At 44.3% G+C, this 21,865-nt stretch overlaps 1 protein-coding gene across 1 annotated transcript in view; it reads left to right on the top strand.

Annotated features, from left to right (window-relative positions):
* Positions 1-2,221, top strand: part of LOC138155136 (protein ALEX-like) — a 53,948-nt gene extending 51,727 nt beyond the window's left edge. Inside the window, exon 3 of the mRNA XM_069080182.1 lies at positions 1,572-2,221. The gene's annotated coding sequence lies outside the window, so the exon portion shown is untranslated. The remainder of the gene's footprint in view (positions 1-1,571) is intronic.
* The last annotated feature ends 19,644 nt before the right edge of the window (positions 2,222-21,865 follow it).

Raw genomic sequence — 21,865 nt, 5'->3', positions numbered from 1 at the left:
CAGAGTTGTTTTAATTTGAATTTCTCTAATTAATAGTGATTTAGAGCATTTTTTCATATGCTTACGGATATCTTTAATTTCTTCATCTGAAAACTGCCTGTTCCTATCCTTTGACCATTTATCAAATTGGGGAATGACTAGAAAACAAGCTTCTTAAGAACAAGAACTTTCTCTTTTGTCTTCATATGCCCAGCACTTATTATAGTGCCTTGCACAGAGTTTGTGCTTAATAAATGCCTGTTGTGGGGGTGGCCAGGTAGCACAGTGAGTGGGAGCACTTGCCCCAGAGTCGGGAGGATCTGGGATCAAATCTGGGCTCAGATACTTAGCACCACACCCAGAAATAACTGGCCCTGTAACCTTGAGCAAGTTACTTAACCCCAATTGCTTAAAAAAAAAAATGCTTGTTAATTGGTTAGTTGGCTCTTACTCCTTTAAAATGAAAACTTTTTTAGTGTGCAAGCAGCTGTTCTTAATGCACACACAAAATAGAACATACTAACTACCACACTCTCTCTAAGGAGAATACCATTATAGCACCAAATGAAATTCTGTTTTCACAAATATATTTGTAACCTCAATAATTCCATGTTGGAAAACATCAGAAAAAATGCTAACCATCATAATTCTGTAGTTTTAGCTCAGGGCTGAAATTTAAACTGAGAAATGCCCAAAAGGTTTGAGTGCACTTAAGCCAACCTTACATTGACCATTAAATAAATTTCTGTGAAGTAAATGTGTACCCTAAAGTCCCACTACACTGAAAACAAAACAAATAGGTAGAGGAAAGCATTAAGGAAAAAGCTATGGAAAAAGGATTCAGTTAGGTTCATAAATAGTATTTTCAGAGTAATCTCAGTTGAAAGGCTTTATGGATCAGGACCACCCCTCTGTAAAATTATGAAGTGAGCAAAGTATGGTTTCAGAGCCTCTCGAGACCCTTTCTGAATCTTTTCCTCCTTTTAAGGAGCTCCTCTCTTCTGAGACACTACTCTGTCCCTTCTGTCAAACTAAAACAGGTAAGACAAGTTGTCGATGGTATATTCTGAATTAATTTAATGTGTGCCCTCTCTCAGGAATATTTGCATTTTAAAGTAGGATCTCCCCAGGAGTCAGGAGAACCTGAGTTCAAATCTGACCTCAGACACTTACTAGCTGTGTGACCCTGGGCAAGTCACTTAACCCGATTACCTCCAAGAAAGAAAAAGAGGAGCAACCTTGAGAAAGGCAGAACCTTGGGGATTCTTTGGCATCTGAAACCACGCAGGGACGCCTTCCACCCCGACCCCTGCGGGGCCTGTTCAGACCCTTCTAGAGAAGAGGAGCCTGCTGCCTTTCGAGACAGCTGTGATGGTGGTGGGTGTGGCGGTCCCCGGCAGTCGAGTGCTAAAACCCAGAGCTGGCGAATCCCATGGAAAGAGAGACTGAGCTGGGAGGGGCGGGGGCGGGGGCGGGGCCGCGGATTTATTGTGGAGGATTGCTGAGGGCCAGCTCAAGCTGCCGGGCTGAGGAGGCGTGGCTGTGATGCCGGTGTTCTGTCTGTCTGTCTGTCTGTCTTGTTGTTGTGCCAGATTCGCCCGCTGGTGAAGGACGGTGCTGTTGTGCAGAGGCCTGGGACCTTGTTGGTCCAGAAGCCCTGAAGAAGGATTTTCTTGCTGTATATTCACAGAAATCCGGGAGGAGGGTCTTGCTGATGTTTTCTGGGGTCCTGAGAATGTTCTGCAGGGAGACAGTGAATTGATGAGGACACTGGCAATGTATCTTGTGACTTTGTTAAGCTCCGTCTCCCCAGGAACAGAGACTGCTGAGAACCTGCCTCGGGTCAAGATGAAGAAAAGACCTCCCCTTGGGTATTGAATGCTGGGATGATATCTTAACCTTGCTGTAGCTCAGGGGTAGATGGCCTTTGTGCTCTTTTGAGAAGGTGCTCGGTGTTAACTGATGACAATTGTAATTCAGTTGTGATCCAGGGGTTGGAAACTTTTTTGTGCTCTGTGACTGACCAAATGAATATACTTTGTTTATAGATTGGAAACTAATCTTAATCTCCTTTTGAGAAGACTTTGTGATTGACTAAATATACTTCCCCGGGGTGGAGTTGTCCTTGGAAAGTATTGAATCACTTTTGGTGAATGCCGTATTTTAATTTTCTCTGTTCTGTGAATGTTTTGCCTTAATTTGTCACTGAATAAAATGGAGAGTTACTGTGCTGGTATTCTGAACCTTGGAAGTTGCCTTTGCTTGGCATTACAACAGTTCATTTAATTTTTAAATAGCTATAAGGATCAAGAGGTTTTTCCTTTATTGAGCTGAAATCTACCTCCCTGTGAATTCCACTACTTGATCCTAGTTCTTCCTACAGTGATGGGGGAGGGGGAGGGGTTTATGGGCAGTGCCATGGTTGCTTAAATGAATATGTATAAGCTTGATGGGGTGATCTCCATATAAGGCCATGAGGTGATCACCATATGAGGCTATAAATGTAAAACTGCGATGTGATTGGCTCGGATTCGCTATATATTTTCTTGTGTGAGAGGGCGCTCTCTCTCTCTCTCTCTCTCTCTCTCCCCGCCATGTAACTGCTGAAGAATAAACCACCCCGCTTCACTCCTCCGCCTTCTGTCTGGTGTTTTTTCCCCGTGAGGGGCCGGTGACGACCGAAGACCCGGGATGGGTAAGTGAGAGGGCCGTGGGGCTAGTCGTCTAGATCTGTTGTGAGGGCAAACGCCCGCAACAGATTTTGGCGCCCAACGTGGGGCTGACCCTTCGGGACGACTAGCTGGCGGACGGTCTGCTGGACGCAGCTGGTCTGCTCCAGTCGCCAGACAGCCTCGAGGCCACGGTAGCCTCGGGAAGAGGATAGGATGGGAACAGGGCATAGTATCCCTGTATTTAGGCCGGAGGAGAAGGGGGTGATAGCGGCGCAACTTTATAAGCTCTGCGCCCAAAGGGGGGCAAAAATCCCCATTAAGACCTGTAGGGAGTTTATAGATAAGATCTGGGACATATGCCCTTGGGTCAGGCATGTCGGCATACAGGCTGATAGATGGAGAGTTGTGAGACAGCAGATGGCAGCTTTTGAGAATGGCTGCCCTGGTTCGCTGACACCCACTGATTTTTCGGTTTTTAAGATAGTGGATGCGGCATTGAATCCTTCCCCGATTGCCGCTTCCCGGTCCTTGGCCACACAGGTGGGCTCCTCATTAGCCAGGTCAGATTCAGAGTCAGAAAAAGGAAAGAATAAGGAATTGAAGGACCCAGGGGGCTTCGGTCAATATCCGGGAGGACTTAAGAGCTGTGGTAATGAATCAGGCGGCGGATAGTTCCGCTAGCAGTTCAGAAGGGGAAGATGAAGGTAAAAGGAGTGGGCGCCAAGATGGCGCCCAGGGATCTAGGGAGAGAAGAAGGACCCGGAAGGACACTCCCTCACGTAGGGAGAGGAAGGAGAGACGGGAGAACAAAGGGGAAACGGATGCAGGGGGCGTGCTCCCCGCTTCCACGCCCTTTACCTCCGCCTTGCCACCAAGCACCTCCTGTTTGCCAGGCAATTACTGTCCTGCCCCGTCTTTCGCTGCTAGTTCCGCATATGTCGCCCCTCCCTGCCCTCCGCCCCCGCCTCCTCATTATGAGAAAAGGCGAGAGGCGAATATTTGTGAGGGAGAGGGGTTAATAAGGCGGAGCCTCCGTGTGGCGGCGGAGGCGGGCGCGGAGGTGGACTTCGCCTCTTGGGATGTCTATCCCATTTTGACTGATCCCCTTACGGGTCAGCGTACTCATTCTCCCATCCCATATAAGACACTGAAAGAGTTCAAAGAGGCGGTGACTAAGTATGGCCCTTCTTCACCTTATGTTAGGAGGCTACTTATGAACCTAGTGACCGCTCACCCCTGGACCCCGGGGGATTTTGACGAGCTAGCTATGTCCTGTCTAGACCCTGCTATGCATCTTGCCTTCCAGGCACAAGTGAAGAGGGAGGCCAGGCATTTGGCCCGACTTAGACCCGGCAGGGCCCCTCAAGACACTGAGCACTTAATTTGTGGCACTGGCCATTTTTCCAACCCGGCCGTGCAGGCAGCCTATGGGCAGTTAGAATTAGATGATGTCAAGGCCGCACACATAGCGGCCTGGGAGAAGGTTTCTGCCAAGGGTATGACAGGGGGCCCTAAATTAGTCGGCCTGAAACAAAGACCTGATCAGACCCCCCTTTCTTTTGTTAACCAAGTTCAGGAGACGGTCCATAGGACCCTAGGCAGCGGCCCTGGGATGGACATACTCATTAAGCAGTTGGTTAAGGAAGGCTTGCGCTCCAGGGAGGCAGCTGCGGTGGCATCCCTGCCATCGGAGGCCCCCTTGGAGGACGTCATAGATAAGTTAATGGACCTGCCCCCGGAAAATCCTATTGCATAGTTGGTTTGCACTGCCCAGGATAGGGACCGCCAGCTTGTACAGGCGCTGGAAAAATTGACAGTCTCGAATACAGAGAGGGAACAGAGCCTCTTGGCGGCTATACAACAACTCAGCTCGTCAGCCCAGAAAGGTCCCGGCAAGCAGGCTTGTTTTCAATGTGGTCAATACGGCCATTATAAGGCCCAGTGCAAAGCCACCTCCAGGGGAACACCTCCTAAGTGTTTTAACTGTGGACGCCTTGGCCACATTGCGCGGTTTTGCCGTGCCAAGAATAAACAGGGCAGCGAACAAGCCCCTTTGGAGGCCGGGGTCTCCCCCGGATCTCAACCGCAGGGAAACGGCGGGTGGAGGGGCCCAGCCGCAGGGCCCCTCCCCCATCCTCGTTAAGCGGCAATTATCCTCAGTTTGTAAGAGTCAGGGCCTCTCCTGGAAAACAACCCTCCATCTTTACACTTCCCCCTGGAGAGGCGATAACAGTCCCTGCCCATTTGCCTTTCCACCCAGCTGTAGTGACCGGCCTAGAAGGCTCTCCTGACTTTGAGGTCCCCACCCAAGTAGCAGAGGATGTGGAGGCAATGTTGACCCTGTTTAATCCACACTGCACCCCCGTCTCCATACGGGCTGATCAGATCATTGCTAAGGCGTTTCCCTTCGGCCCCTCATCCCAGCATCCTTGCCAATTGAATTGGGCTCGTTCCATCACTTTGAACCGTCCCACTTTGATTATTCATGTTGAGAATTATCCGATCTTAGGGATCATTGATACGGGGGCTGATTGTTCAGTCATTAATTTGGATCAGTGGAGGAAAGAATGGCCCTTGATGGTTGCATCCACGCCGGTCCAGGGAGTGGGGGGGAACAAGAGAGCTCAGAGATCGGCTCGTGCCCTCTCGTGGTCGGTGGATGATAATGCAGGCAGGTTCACTCCTTTGTGTCTCCCCGAGCTGCCTTATGCTCTGTGGGGGTGGGATGTCCTTGCGCAAATGCAACTCTCCTTAGTAACCCCGGACTGCTTACCGGGAAATGGATAGGGACCACTCTCGATTTGAGCTTCGCCCCGAAACTGACCTGGACGAATAGCCGCCCGGTCTGGGTTGAGCAGTGGCCCCTTAAAGCCAAGAAGCTCACTGCTCTACAAGAAATTGTTGGCTCCCTTTTGCGGAATGATAGGATTGAACCCTCCTTTAGCCCATTTATTCCTTCTTGATAAGGAAAAATGTTCAGACTTTTGTGATCTGTGTGTGTTGATCCTCATCGAAGGGCTCGTTCTCTGGGTCAGAGTCGGTGGTGTCCGAGTATCTGTGGTGATCGGGCTCATTGTCACTGGCGTCCGGCGTGGCCGAGGTGGAGCTGCTGGCCTCTGGGTTTGGCGGCTCTTCTACAGTTTTTGTGGGGAAAGGCTTCACCTTGAAGTTTGGAGGGAGGTGTCTGTTGGCCTTGTCTTTGTTCGCTTTGTCCAGATCGTTTTTGGACAGTGTGAGTATGAGATATTCCTTGTCATTATCTGACCGCTCGGCACTGCAAATACTATCGGTCTCTTGATCTCCACAAAGACTTCCGTTTTCTGCCCTGCAGCCTCGTGAGTCGACCAGGGCTGTTACTGCCCATCTCTATGAAATGATTTCTATCTTAGGAGTGCCATTAGCCTTAAAGACTGATAACGGCCCGGCATATACTTCCAAGGCCTTTGCCTTGTTCTGTACTGAATTTTCTATTCAACATGCTACAGGCCTCCCCTACAACCCTACCGGGCAAGCCCTTGTTGAACGGGCAAACCGTACACTTAAGACCGTCCTGTTTAAACAAAAAGGGAGAATATGCAGGTCAGTCACTCGTCAAGAGTTGGCCCAGGTTGTCTTTACCTTAAATTTCCTGCAAGTTAGAGATGACGGCACCACTGCCGCCATGAGGTTCTGGAGCACCTCCGGTGAGAACACCACCTCTTCTCCATTGACCCTCCCCGCACCTAACCGGGCACTGCCCGGTTCCAGGGTAATGTGGCAGGATAAGGAGGGCCAATGGCACGGCCCTGTAAAAGTGGTTGGAAGAAGGCCCGGCCACCTTTCCTTTTTTCCAAATAATGACCCAACAGCGGTACAGCAATGGGTGCCCCTTCACAAAGTTAGGGATCTTGATTAAGGCACCACCCCCGACAGGTTGGGGGGTGAGGAGAATTCTTGTTCTTCTTATCTTTCAGATTGTCGACTCACCCTCCTCATCTTGGGTCTCCTTGCTGAGAATGCCGTGACGGAATTACGCTGGGGACTGCTTTCCACCTTCCCGAGACCCATGCCTGTGACTTCTTCGGCACAAGTTTTTCCTCGTTTATTTACAGTTAACAACACCCTTAAGCTCCCTGTTCTGCACCTCAACAACGACACTAGGCCGGTGGAAAGTAACAGGACAATATTACTTAATGGGACGTTATGTTTTCAAATCACACCCACAGTCGATCCGGAACTGTCACCATGTGTCGGGCTGTTTCCTCAAGAGGCTGTGTGGTCTGACCGCCTCAACTTTACAAGCAAGAAGATAAGACAATTAAGACTGGCTATTGCATCGGTGAATTCCACCTCTGTCGATCCTGTCGTTCTTTCCGGACTGTCTAGGTGGCTGCATGATGTTACAACCTGGTTCTCACAGTGGGGAGGCTTAACCTCCTCCACCATGGTGTTTGTTCTTGTAATTATTTTGCTTTTGTATTGTGTTTGCAAGCTACGGCGCCGTCAGGATGGCTACATGCTTCTGACCCAACAGGCCCTTTTTACCCTCCAAGAGGGGGGAGATCCTCAGGTATGGTTCCAGGCCATGGAGGACGTGTGACACCTGGGGTAAGACGGGGGTGACTCCATGACGGGCAACTCCTCCCTCCTCGGCCGCCTAAGACAGGACCCAGGGTGTCGGTGTCCTACGACGGGTAAGGTTCGAGTGAATCGGAGGTGACCCAAGCCAGAGGCCCCCGCACCGCACGTCAGAGTCCTTGGGACAGGACCCCTGAGTGGTAATGGGAATTTTCCGTGGTCTTTCGGGCAAGAAGCATGGTCACCTGTGTCGCCTGTAGCGAGAAGCTTAGCAGCCTGCACTGCCAATAGCTGCTGAAGGCTTTTGATTCTTTTGGCATATAGGATTTTCGTTTGCTTTAAAGAAAAAGGGGGAGTTGATGGGGGAGGGGGAGGGGTTTATGGGCAGTGCCATGGTTGCTTAAATGAATATGTATAAGCTTGATGGGGTGATCTCCATATAAGGCCATGAGGTGATCACCATATGAGGCCATAAATGTAAAACTGCGATGTGATTGGCTCGGATTCGCTATATATTTTCTTGTGTGAGAGGGCGCTCTCTCTCTCTCTCTCTCTCTCTCTCCGCCATGTAACTGCTGAAGAATAAACCACCCCGCTTCACTCCTCCGCCTTCTGTCTGGTGTTTTTTCCCCGTGAGGGGCCGGTGACGACCGAAGACCCGGGATGGGTAAGTGAGAGGGCCGTGGGGCTAGTCGTCTAGATCTGTTGTGAGGGCAAACGCCCGCAACACTACAGAACTACCTGGAATAAGTCTCCTCTCTTTTGCATGTCGACCCCTATTTGAAGCGACCCATGTATCCCCTGGAGTCTTCACTAGGCTAAACATCCCAAGTTCCTTCAGATGTTTCTTTTTCTTCCTGAGCTTCAATCCCACATCACCAATTGCCTATTAGATATTTCAAACTGGATGTCTCAGAGACATCTCAAACTCAACATGTCCAAAACTGAACTCATTTTCTTTCCTTCTAAATTCTCTCCTCTTCCAAACTTCCCCATTTCTGTCAAAGACAGCACTATCCTTCCAGTCACTCAGTTTTTCAACCTTGGTGTTATGCTCATTTGCCCACTCTTTATGCCACATATCCAGTCGGGTGCCAAGTCTTGCCATTTCTACCTTCATAACATCTCTTCCATCTGATTCTTCTCCATTCACAGAGCTACAACCTCAGCAGGGGCCCTCATCACTTCTTCCATCTATTATTGTGAGAGTATCATCATTGGTCTCCCTGCCTTAAATCTCTCACCATTTCAGTCCATTCTACACACAATGTTGCTAAAGTAATTTTCCTTAAGTACATACTGTATGATTCCCCTACTCACCCAATTCCAATGGCTCCCTGTTCCCTCTGGGATAAAAATATGAACCTCTCTTTAGCTTTTAAAGCCTTGTACACCCTGGTCCCAAACTATCTTTTCAGCCTCATTAAACATTATTAATCCTCCTTATAATCTATGATCCAGCTAAGTTTTCTCTCTATTCATCACACACAATACTCTATTGCCCATCTCCATGCCTTTGCATTGGCTATCCCCCATGCCCAGAATGCATTACCTCCTTACCTATGCCTCAGAGTCCCTCTGTTCCTTTAAGATGCACCATTTTCTATAGGAAGCCTTTCCTGATACTCCCTGCCCAGTGTTAGTATCATTTACTTTATATATTTGTATTTATTAACTTTATATTTATGCTGCATATCTTTGTGTATGTGTTTATTATTTTTCCTATTAATATGAAAACTCCTTAAGAGTAAGAATTGTTTCATTCTTTGTGCTGGTATTACCAGCACTTAGTATGGTGCCTGGCACATAGTAGGTGTTTAATCAATAATTACTGATTGATTATATAAAAAGAGTTCAAAACCCCTTAGGCATTGTGACTACCTTCCACTGGATAAGCTCCAGTTTTCTTGTTTCTCCTAACATAACTTCCAAACTGAACAGAATAGTCCAGATGGTCTAATCAGTAAAGTGGGAATTTTATCTACCTTGTTGTAAATGTAAAGGGAATCCCCCCATCTTCCCATCTGAGGGAGCCTTGTACCTCCCTGCCAGGACTGCTTGTGCTTTCCTTAACAAGGTAGGTACTCCTACAGAAATCTGAGCAGCTTAATGACTGATAGGCTCAGAATATTTGAAGAGCATGCCCCCTTTACCAAGGGGAGACAAAGGATTATGCTGTTGCCCCATAAACAGGATAGACTAGGAAGGAATATACAGGACCCCAGAAAAGCAATCTGGCCTTGAATTTCTCTCTTTTTGAAAAGCATAATCTAGACTGGTATTTAGTGGTTCAGAAGGTGTGGTCAAGGCCTGGCAAGGTCCCCCAATCCAGGATAATTCATTTTGGCTGTCTGCAGCCAAATATATGACGAGCCAGCTACTGTCATGACAACCAGGTTGACAGTCTAAAGCCGATGACACATGTGTTTTCTGTCACCAACAGGGGAGAAAGAAACCTGGTTGAGAAGTAGACCCAGATTCAGGGAAACGGGAAACACGGTGTTTACTCCCCTAGGAAGGACAAAGGAAATTTCATAAAAACAATCCTCCCCTGGCTGTTGGTAGATACCCAGATATTAGTGCCAGAGGCAGCCCTAGTATAAGTTAGAATTCCTGTCATTCCGTGCTGTCAGTCTCTGAATCCAGGGAAGTACTGGAAGGTTATCAGAACATGGATAAGTCTCACATTTTTATAAGATTGAACTGAATGTCTTTCAAACATACCACAGAACTCACCAGATGACTTCTAATGGACACTCCACACTTTTACAAATGTAGCCTCAAACGCCATTGCTGTCCCTGCAGGATGCCATCAGTCCACCTGCCATGGCTCCCCCCACCCCTACTCTCTTAGCTGAGAACCTTGCCTCCGATTTTACAGAACAATATGAGACCATTCACCAGGAGCTCCCTCTTCTCCCCTTTTCCTTATCTTTATCAATCAAATGCCTTCAGCTGCTATCACTACCTTCACCTTTGTCTCACATGATAAAGTGTCCTTACTCCCTAACAAAGCTAACCCCTCTGCCTGTTCAAATGATCCCATTCCATCCCATTTCCACTAAATTGCCTCCTCTGTCATTCCCAGTCTATCATTTTCAGTCTCTCCATATCTACTGGGCTCATTCCCTACCGCTTAAAAACATGCCCATGTCTCTCCCATCCTGAAAAAAAATCCTCTCTTGATCCTTCCATCCCCTACTATCATCCTATATATCTTCTGCCCTTTGTAGCTAAACTCCTTGAAAAGGTCACCTACGATGGGTGCCTCCATTTTGCCTCTTTTCTTCTTAACCTCTTAGAATCTAGCATCTGACCTTATCATTCCACCAAAACTGCCCTCTCCAAAATTACCAATGATTTCTTTTTTTTTTTTTTTTTGCTTTTTTGGAGGGCAGTTTGGGGTTAAGTGACCTGGCCAAGGTTACATGGCTAGTTTTTTTAATTTCTTTTTTTTTTTTTTTGCTTTTTGGAGAGAAATTGGGGTTAAGTGACTTGTCCAGGGTCACACAGCTAGTTTTTGTGTTAAGTGTCTGAGGCCAGATTTGAACTCAGGTCCTCCTGACTCCAGGGCCAGTGCTCTATTCACTGCACCACCTAGCAGCCCCTACCAATGATTTCTTAATTGCCCCGAGGCCTCATTAACCCTGGTTTCCCTGATGCAGCTTCCTGGTTGTCTAAGAATGTAAAAAATCCTAACCACACAGAGTCTAGACCTCTCAGACTTGGTCAGCACTTAAGAACACAGAAGTTACAGTTACCCTGATGACCTACTGATCAGACAATGTTTCTATGAGGAGGTGAAGGAGACCATATCTATGAAGCTAAAGATCTTTGGTGCTTATCCTGTCTATGTTAGGGTAAAGTAAACCTCCTTTTTTGCCAACTGTTCAATGACATGTATGCCTCATTTCATCTGTGAACCAAACCCAAACTAAAGGAGTGCTAGGGTTAAAACCACCCATGGGCATGCTAGTAAATGTTTAACAACCAGATCTCTTTAAAAAAAGAAAAAGTATTCATGTCACACTTCTAAGGTTAATCTGAATTATTAACATTTTCTCCATGACTTTCTTAAGCCTAAACAATCAACAAAGCAATAAACCAAACCATAATTTGTAGTGTTTGCTGATTTCCAAGAATACATGCTCACATTGAAAATTTAGCAGCCAGTTCTTATGAGCTGGTATGCACTTGCTCAAGTATGCCACTTTAACCCCCTATGATATTCACTACTCTAGGGCATCTAGACTATGGTCTATGTCAATGGTTCTTGGTGGAAAAATCAGAGGGTCTGTCTCTCTCTGACCTAATGCTCAATGAAAAAAAGAAAAAGATTTTTGTGAATAAACACAGTTAAGAATAATAATGATTATAGCTAGCACTTATGTGGGATTCTAAGGTTTGTGAAACATTTTACAAATATCTCATTTTAACCTTGTAACAACCCTGAGATTTAAGGGTTATTATCCTTATTTTATAGTTAAGGAAACTGAGGCAGATAGAGGTCAAGTGACTTGCCCAGGATCGTGAAGTTAGGAAGTATCTGAGGTCACATTTGAACTCAGGTCTTCCTGATTTTAGGTCTAGTGCCCTATCTAATGTGCCACCTAGCTGCCTGACTCATTTGACTAGATTATCTTTTTTTTTCTGAGTCTTTTTTGGAGTGCAGGGCAATTGGGGTTAAGTGACTTGCCCAAGGTCACACAAACTAGTAAGTGTTAAGTGTCTGAGGCCAGATTTGAACTCAGGACTGGTGCTCTATTCGCTGCACCACCTAGCCACCCCTAAATTATCTATTTTTAAAGATTGGTTTCAGTATTTGTAGCTGAAATAGCAATTAGAAAACAAGGTGAAAATAAACAATTTTAAAAGACTTAAGAACTATGATCAATTTAATGACTTCAGAAGATCAATGCTGAAGAATGCTACTCATCTCTTCACAAAGAGATGATAGTCTAAATATGTGGAATGAGAGACTTTTAGACACGTCTGACATGGGAACTTGTTTTGTTTGAATATTTATTAGAAGAGGTTCATTTTTTCCCAGTGGTAAAGAGAGGCAGGAAGGAGAGAAAATACTTGATAATTGAAACAAAAACTAGATGTAGTTAATGAAAAATCATAATACAACTAAAAAATTATAACTCTTTCAAAGGTCTCCTTTCAGAGAATGGTCTATTCTTTAGACAGCTGTACAAAGCTTATAAAATCAGGGTTTTTTTAAATTGTTCCTGGCCACCTTGACCCTAGCTGGCAAATACCAGTATCACAAACAGATTAAGGAAAGTATCCTGTCTCTCCTTTCACCTCCTTTCCCCCCATAGTGGGGCAGAGCTTGAGATAAGGCCTTGAAGATAAGGAACAAGACTCTTCCTCTAAGGTGGGTCTGCCTCAGTATGTGTACTTAGGCAGTGGCTGGTACAATGGCTAGAATTTTGGCGCCTGGACCCAGGAAGACTCGTCTTGATGAGTTCAGCTCTGGCCTCCTCACCCAGTTTGCCTCAGTCTCTTCATCTGTAAATGAGCTGGAGAAGGAAATGACAAACCACTCCAGTATCTCTGCCAAGAAAACCCCAAATGGGAAGGAGTCTGAAATGACGGAACAATAACAGGATGTGTGAACGGGGAGCAGCACCAGCCCGGCAGAAGCTAAAGAAAGATCAGGAACCAGGAACCACAAAGAGCATAACAGGGGATCAAACAACATCCTGACGGGGAAAGAAAGACTGGTCCACCAGGCACAGCAAGAGGCAGCAAGCCCAAGAAAGATTAGGCTTCATTTGAATCTAGATCCAGGGGTAGAATCCAGATAATAATGATTATTAACAAACATTAACTAGGTACCAGGCACTGTGTGCTTTGGGGACACAAAGACACAATGAAAAATCCTCCCCTCAAGGATTTTACATTTCTACTACTAGAAAGAATACCATTAAACAGGCCTCTCCGGTCAGCTGGGTGAGTGACAACTAGCATTTATATAGTGCCTTAAAGTTTGCAAAGGCAATGATGGACAGAATGTGAAATGTTATCACAGAAGAGATCTCAAAAAAAGTTTAACTTTTCCTTCCAGAGGATTTTTCTCTTTTGGTATAGATTTTTCTCTCATGGTATAGGTCCTGGGGGAATAAGAATAGCACTTATGCTTTAAGAACACATCCAGAGGAGAAGCTGAGCACACCAACTAATCATAATACTAATGCCCCAATCCTACTGTAGATGCTTCCCCCACATTTAACATCTTGGCTGGACTCAGCTTCCCATTCTCTAGATTTTCATCCATCAGACTTCTGGACTTACATCTCTCATTGCTGCTATAGTTGCCTTTCCCATTTCCGGACCTCATTTGGCACCATTTCCTGACTGGTACTATTTGGATTCACCCTTGTTGGATTCAGGCCTAGCGTCTCTTCTATGCCCACCACCCCCACCCCCAGTGCCTTTTCACAACAGAACTACCAAAGCAACCTGTCTTAACGGAAGACTGCTTTTATCTGAATTATCTGGCAGCAGGCCCAAACCAGCTCTAACTCCACCACACTGTTGTAAGATGACTGTGTGTGTGTGTGATAATGCTTCAGAATCCATGTCATAAATTTGCCTTTTACTTACAGAATGCAAGCTAATGAATTCATGGGTAAGGGACTTTTTTTCTCCTTGCTCTCATCATCTTTTTTGTATCTTCAATGAAAGAACATTTGAGAGCTGCAGGATAGCACAGGCCTTCTGTTGCTAGACAATAATAGAACTCAGGTTGAGAAAGCATGGTTAGTGCCTGGAAAGATTTTTACCAGCCTTCTTGTTCCTCACTGTTACCTTCCCGATTATTCAGAACATGAAATGTTATGTCAGAAGAGATCTCATGAAAAAGTTGCATCTTTTTTTTTTTTTGTCCAGAAAATTCTCTCTTGGTATAGACTTAATGATTTTATTTGTAATGTCGCGTATGCCTATAATTCACTGAAAATAAACATTAAGGAGATTTTGGAGGAAATTATGGCCTGACATGGCATCTGAAAAGCTGTCTTCTGATAATGAAAAATGTTCAGGTTTTATCATCATACTCTTTCCAAACACCCTTGCATTTCTGTTCAAGTAAAAAAATATTTATCAAGCACTTATCAGGGACTAGGCTAAGTACTAGGAATACAAATGATTAAACAGGGGAAGGTGGGGGGAGCACATGAATACAGATAAGTAAATGCAGAATACATGCAGACTAAAGACAAAGTAATTTGGGACAGGGAGTTCTCATAACTAGGGAACCAGGAAGGCTCTCATATAAGTGCTTGCTTTTGAGCCAAGTTCTTCTGATTCTTCATATTCCAGAGCAGACTTCAAGTGGGTCTGAGTAAACTGAAAGGAAGTAAAGATTGATTTTAGTTTTTATAACTGTCTTTCAATACAAATGGTTTCCTTTGTAATTTTAAGTATCTTACTTTTTTTTTACAGCATTAAGAAGGAGGTGGGGGAGGTGATACAGTGGATAAATCATTGGGCCTAAAATCAAGACCTGAGTTCAGAACATCCTGGTGTAAGGTTTCACCAGACTGCTAATGGGGTCCTTGACACACATGCAAAAGTATAAGAACCCCTGGTCTGCAGTCTTATTGGGTTAGTGACAGAGAAACTGCAGTGGTCTGAATGGTACCAGAAGATGAAAATAGCAAAAAGGAAAAAGAATGTAATCGTCTGAAGGGTGAAAAGGATACTTTTTAATTTGTGCATCACCTTTGAAAAAGGCAGCGATATTCTATTGTATACCTATAATCAGAAATAAACAATGAAAAAGCAAGGTGACATCTGGGAACTTTTCAAGACACTAAATTCCATGGGGCAGCTAGGTGGCACAGTGAATAGAGCACCAGTCCTGGAGTCAGGAGGACCGGAGTTCAAATCTGGCCTCAGACATTTAACACTTACTAGCTGTGTGATCTTGGGCAAGTTACTTAACACCAAATGCCCTACCTTCCCCCTTCCAAAAAGGGAAAAAATAAAAATAAAGACACTAAGTTCCAGGGCCAACAATGCCCCCTTGACTTCTCTGGGCCTTCATTTCTTTATATGCAAAATGAAGAGGCTTGAATTAAATGATTTCTAAGGTCACCATCTACAATGGCATCCATGCTACATTTTGAAAAGTAACATTCATGATGCTGACCCTCAAACATCAAGAAAAGTTCCATTACATTCAGAGTCCTCCATTTCAAAATACCAGTAAGTTTAGAATACAGTTTAGAACAATTTCCTCTTTAAAAAAAAAAAGACAGTTTAAATATAAAACTCCAGCCCCTCTACAGTTGATACACAGCTAAATAGGAAAACTTTGCTATAAAAATAACCTATTTCCCAAAGATTTAGGATAACCAGGGTTTTACTATGTTATTTTAAAACAGTGGAGAAAGAAAATTAGCATGATTTAAAATTACTAAACACCGTTGTGTTGTCAGAAATGAAACAAATGGCAAAATCTAGATCTGGCAGGAAAGCAGCAATAGAAGAAGTCGACAAGAATGCCTAGGACAAGGATGCAAATAACAAAATAGCCAGTAAAGGATCACCTCTATTCGACAAAAGGGAAAGTTCCTTGAGAACAGAAATGGTGTCTTTTTTTCATCGTTGTCTCCCCAGAGTCCAGCACAGCTTATTACACAAATTAGGGGCTTAGTAAATATTTGTTCTTATATTGTACTGAAGTGAAGTGAAGTGAACTGGAAGCAGAAATGATTGCCAGGAATATCAGGACCAACAAAGTGCAAAGAGACAGGTGTTTCAGAAGGCAAGTCTGTACTGTGGCAATAGATCTATCTTCATCAGCTGAAATTCACTGTGAATGAAGGGAATGTCTAGCCCAGGGTGAGGGAACCTGCGGCCTGGCCTTGAAGGCACATGAGGCCCTCTAGGTCCTTAAGTGCAGCCCTTTGAACCCAAACTTTACAGAACGGATTGGAATTTGAAGTTTGAATTAAAAGGGCCACACTTGAGGACCTAGAGGGACACACACATGTGGCCTCAAGGCCACAGGTTCTCCATCCCTGGTCTAGCCCATAAAAATTAGCAGCAGGAGCACTCAAGACACTGGTGATCTGACTGTTATCTGAATGTTTGTCTATGTGGATTATTACAGTAAGGAGACTATGATTGTACCACAGAAAAGAAGCTCAGAGCTGATGACCTAGAGAAGCCCTTTTTCTACTTCACCATAACAATCTGTATATAGGCAGAGCCAAGATGGCGGAGTAAAAGCAGGAGCTTGTCTGCACTCCTGCCCCAACCACCTCCAACACCTATAAAAAAAAATGACTCTAAACAAATTTTAAGAGCTACAGAACCCACAAAATGAGAGAGAGAAACAAATCTCCCGCTGAAGGCAGCCTGACAGGCTGACAAGAAGGGTCTATCACACCAGACTAGGAGCCGAGTGCAGTCCAGCATGAGCCGCAAAGGCCCATGCCTAGCGTGGCCCTGACCAGCACCACAGACTAGCCGGAGCAGACTTCAGAAGAGTGAATCACTGGTAGCTTTGGCAGTTTCCAGACTTCTCAATCCATAAATGCCAAAGAGAAAGTAAAAGGTCAGCAGGGGACTCTGTTGGAAGTGGGAAACAGAAGAGTGCAGTCTGGCCGCTACCCCCAGGGTGAGAGGTGGCAGAGGCATGGCAGCTATAGATGCTGCTGCATGGCTGCCTCCAGAGCTCCTGGCCTGTAGATCATAGGGGAACCAAGTGACCGACAAGAGGGTAATTGCTCTTGCTTTGAGCTGCTTGGATATGGGTCACAGTCTTGGGTGGTGGTCCTGGGGTGAATGTGCCAGAGCTTGTGATGGCTTATAGAGAGGGCACCCTCATCATAGTTCTGACAACTATGAAAACCCCAGCGATTTGGGATACAGCTCTCTCCACTCTGGAAGCAGAGTTCTACCATGGCAAAGAGCTCTAAAGTTAAGTAATTGACTGGCAAGATGAACAAACAGAGGAAGCCTGATCAAACCATAGAATCCTTTTGCAGGGACAAAAAGGATCAAAACATGGAACCAGAAGAAGACAACAAAGTCAAAACTCCTGCATTAAAAGCTTCCAAGAAAAATATGAACTGCTTATAGGCCATGGAGGAGCTCAAGAAGGATTTTGAAAATCAAGTAAGAGAAGTGGAAGAAAAATTGGGAAGAGAAATGAGAATGATGCAATAAAATCATGAAAAACAAGTCAACAGCCTGCTAAAGGAGACTCCCCAAAAAATATTGAAGAAAATACCTTAAAAAATAGACTAACTCAAATGGCAAGAGGCCCAAAAAGCCAATGAGGAGAAGAATACCTTAAAAAGCAAAATTGCCCAGATGGAAAAGGAATTTCAAAAACTCACTGAGGAGAATAATTCCTTCAAAATTAGACTGGACCAAATGGAAGCTAATGACTTTATGAGAAATCAAGATAGTATAAAACAGATCCAAACAAATGAAAAAAATAGAAGACAATGTGAAACATCTCATTGGAAAAACCACTGACCTGCAAAATAGATCCAGGGGAGATAATTTAAAAATTATTGGACTACCTGAAAGCCATGACAAAAAATGGAACCTGGACACAATCTTTCAAGAAATTATCAAGCAAAATTGACCTGATATTCTAGAACCAGAGGACAAGCTAGAAACTGAAAGAATTCTCTGATTGCCTCTTCAAAAAGATCCCAAAAAGAAAACTCCTAGGAATATGATAGCCAAATTCCAGAGTTCCCAGGTCAAGGAGAAAAGATTACTAGCTGTCAGGAAGAAACAATTTGAGTATTGTGGAAACACAATTAGGATAACACAAGATCGGGGTGGCCAGGTAGCACAGCAAGTAAGAGCACCGGCTCCAGTGTTGAGAAGACTTGGAGATCGAATCCTGGGCTCAGACACTTAGCACCCACCCAGAAACACCTGGCCATGTAACCTTGAGCAAGTTACTTAACCCCAATTGCTTAGGGGCGGCCAGGTGGCTCAGCGAGTAAGAGCACTGGCTCCAGTGTCGGGATGACCTGGATCAAATCTGGGCTCAGATACTCAGCACCACACCCAGAAATAACAGGCCGTGCAACCTTGAGCAAGTTACTTAACCCTGATTGCTTTAAAAAAAAGTAAAAAATTTAAAAAAAAAGGATAACACAAGATCTAGCAGTTTCTACATTAAGAGATTAAAGGGCTTGGGATATGATATTCTAGAGGTCAAAGCAGCTAGGATTAAAACCAAGAATCACCTACCCAGCAAAACTGAGTATAATGCTTCAGGGGAAAATATAGTCACTTAATGAAATAGAGGACTTTCAAGTATTCTTGATGAAAAAACCAGAGTTGAACAGAAAACTTGGCTTTCAAATACAAGAAGCAAGAGAATCATGAGAAGGTAAACAGGAAAAAGAAATCATAAGGAACTTATTAAAGTTGAACTATTTACATTTCTACATGGAAAGACAATAATTGTAACTCATGAGACTTCTCAGTATGACGATAGTTGAAGGGAATATACATATATATGTATACATACATATATGTATATATAGGAGGGTGTATGTGTGTAAAAATACATATGTGAGTGTGTGTATATGTGTATACATGTATACATAGACAGAGGGCACAGAATCAGTTGAATAAGAAGGGATGATATCTAAAAAATAAAATTAAGAGGCAAGAGAGGAATATAATGAGAGAAGGAGAAAGGGAGAGATAGAATAGGGCAAATTATCTCATATAAAAGAGGCAAGAGAAAACTGTTACAATGGAGGGGAAGAACAGGAAGGTGAAAGGGAATGGGTCAACCTTACTATCATTGAATTTGGCTTAAGAAGGGAATAACATATACATTCAATTGGGTATCTTACCCTATAGGAAAGTAGAGGGGAGGGGCAAATGGGAGAGGATGACAGAAGGGAGGACAGATTAGGGGAGAGGGTAGTCAGAAGCACACACTTTTGAAAAGGGACAGGGTCAAAGTAGAAAATTGAATAAGTGGGGGGCAGAATATGATGGAGGGAAATATAGTCAGTCTTTCACAATATAAATACTATGGAAACATTTTGTGTAACTATTGAATTGCTTATCTTCCCAGTGGGGGTGGGTGAGAAGGGAAGAAGGGAAAGAATCTGGAAATCAACATTTTAAAAACAAATGTTAAAAAAATTGTTTTTTTCATGCAACTGGGAAATAAGATATACAGGCACTGGACTATAGAAATCCATCTTGACCTACTAGAAAGTTAGAGGGGGGATGGGGGAGGATATAAGAGAGAGCAGATAGGGGAAGGGGTATTCAATAGGCTTTCTATCTTGGTAGAGGAGAGATGGGGAGAAAATTTGTAACTCAAAACCTTATGGAAATGAATGCTGAAAACTAAAAATAAATAAATAAAAGATTTGAAAAAATTATCTGTATATAAATGTGTGCCTTTCCTGGGTTCCACCACAACAATTTTGATACCAGGAAGATGTGAACTGCATATTTGTTAATGGTAGAATAAAGATCCTATATTTGGCTAGGAGCAGTAGGAAGAAATCAGGATTATGGGCCATGATTGCAGAGAAAAGGTAGTGACTAGCCTGATTTCTTCCCCAAATCCCTGCACTTTAAGTAATGCCATAAAACAATTTCTGGAGTGGCAGAACCTACAAAAGGACAGGATGAAATAATTTCCAGTCAAAGACAACTTAGAAGGTTGGAAGAAAAGATCCGTCATACTGGGGTGAGAGTGGAGCACATCCCAGCTTAGGCTGAGCTAACACAGACCAGGCTCAAGCAAACCAGGAGCAGGCCTTGGGAGTCACCGAATCTGCAGCAACAGTGGCTGCTCCCAGAGCTCTCAGCCCCCAGACAATAAGGGGATCCAACAACTGATCAGAAGGAGATTACAGGGGTCTCTTTGCTGGCATTGGAGACAGGACTCTGCTGTTTTGCCCACACTCAGATCTGGGTAGCAGTCCTGGCTGGCAGACCCAGGGCAAGGAAGAGCACTAGCACGCCAGAGCTTGTGGACCCACCGTGGAGTAGGGACCCTCCTCACAGTTCCAGGGCAGAAAAGAGCGTGATTATTCACAGACCAGGGGAGAGGCGAGAAGAGTTAAACACGTCTCCTTAGATCACGCCACCTTGGAAGAACTGAGAACTTACAGGTCCCCAGAAGTATGTCTGAAACAGCTGCACAGAAACCCTGAAACTTGGGACATCCTAGAAGCAGACCCCCATCTTAACGGAGAGTTAAAAGCAAAGAAGTATAATGGGAAAATGAGCAAATGACAGAAGAAAATCTGACCATAGAAAGTTATTATGGTGACAAGGAAGATCAAAAGAAGAAGACAGGGGGCGGCTAGGTGGCGCAGTAAGTAAAGCGCTGGCCCCGGAGTCGAGAGGACCCGAGTTTGGTTCCGGCCTCAGACACTTAACAGTCACACTAAAAACTAGCCGTGTAACCTTGGGCAAGTTACTTAACCCCAATTGCCCCCCAAAAAGCAAAAAAAAAAAAAAGACAACAAAGTCAAACCCTCCAAGAAACATATGAATTGGTCTCAAGCCATAGAAGGGCTCAAAAAGGATTTTGAAAATCAAGTAAGAGAGGTAGAGGAGAAATTGGGAAAAGAAATGAGAGTGATAAAATCATGCAAAATGAGTCAACAATGTGGTAAAAGAGACACAAAAAATATTGAAGAAAATAGCACCTTAAAAAATAGACTAGGTCAAATGGTTAGAGGTACAAAAAAAAACAATGAGGAGAATGTTGAAAAGTAAAATTTGACTAATGGGTGTAATGCTGTGCACAGAAGCTTTCCAGAAGAACTGCTTCTGTAAACAGCTTTTTTTTAAGGTTCTGATTAGTCAGTATAGTGATCACTCTATTTATTCCATAACAAAAGCAAAACATCCGTGGAAAATCAAGGTACAGCATAATTCAAAATACAGCATTCACCATATTTCAACTTATCACAGAAAATCACTATATAATATTCACAACATAGTCTCAAAGTAAAATAGTCATTCTTAAGTTAATTCAATCAGTCACAAAATAGTCACTCTTTAGTTAATTCAATCAGTCACTTATCAGTAGTATCAAAGTACATAGTCAAAGTCTTCCACTCTTGGGGCAAAGTCTTGATCAACTCAATTACTCACTTATCAGTAGTCTCAAAGTCTTCCACTCTTGGGGCAAAGTCTTGATTAACTCAATCAGTCACTAATCAGTAACAATAGTCAAAGTACTCAAAGTACAATCAGTCACTTATTCAGTAAATTCTTATTAAGTATCATACACAAAACCCTCTACCCCTTAGGTCACTAGTAAACTATAATTCCATAATTACTCAGTACCCAAGGAGAGGTCTTTTCTTCATCTTGACTTGGGGCCTGTTCTCAGATTCCCTGGATCCCCTTCCATGGTCCCAGATTCTACCTGGATTTAATGGCAGACAGCTCCTAGTTCCTTGACCAGCTCTCTGGGGAGGTCCTGCTCCACACTGGCGTTCACAGGGTCTGGTCCATGTCAGCTCCTTCACCATTTCTGCTCCAAGGAATTCAAGGCTCAACAAACAAACAAAGTCTCAGCATCCTGGTCATGCTTCAGTCACCTAGGCTCCTGGCTCCGGATTCCCGGGCTCCTGGCTCCAGGGGCTCCTGGCTCTGGGCTCTGGGCTCCT

Source organism: Petaurus breviceps, unplaced genomic scaffold, assembly GCF_028583685.1.
Source record: "Petaurus breviceps papuanus isolate PSGF00001 unplaced genomic scaffold, PetGlider_PUasm1.0 91133, whole genome shotgun sequence".
Taxonomy (NCBI): Eukaryota; Metazoa; Chordata; class Mammalia; order Diprotodontia; family Petauridae; genus Petaurus; species Petaurus breviceps.
The sequence above is the reverse complement of the archived record's forward strand: the minus strand, read 5'-3'. Positions and strand labels throughout refer to the sequence as shown.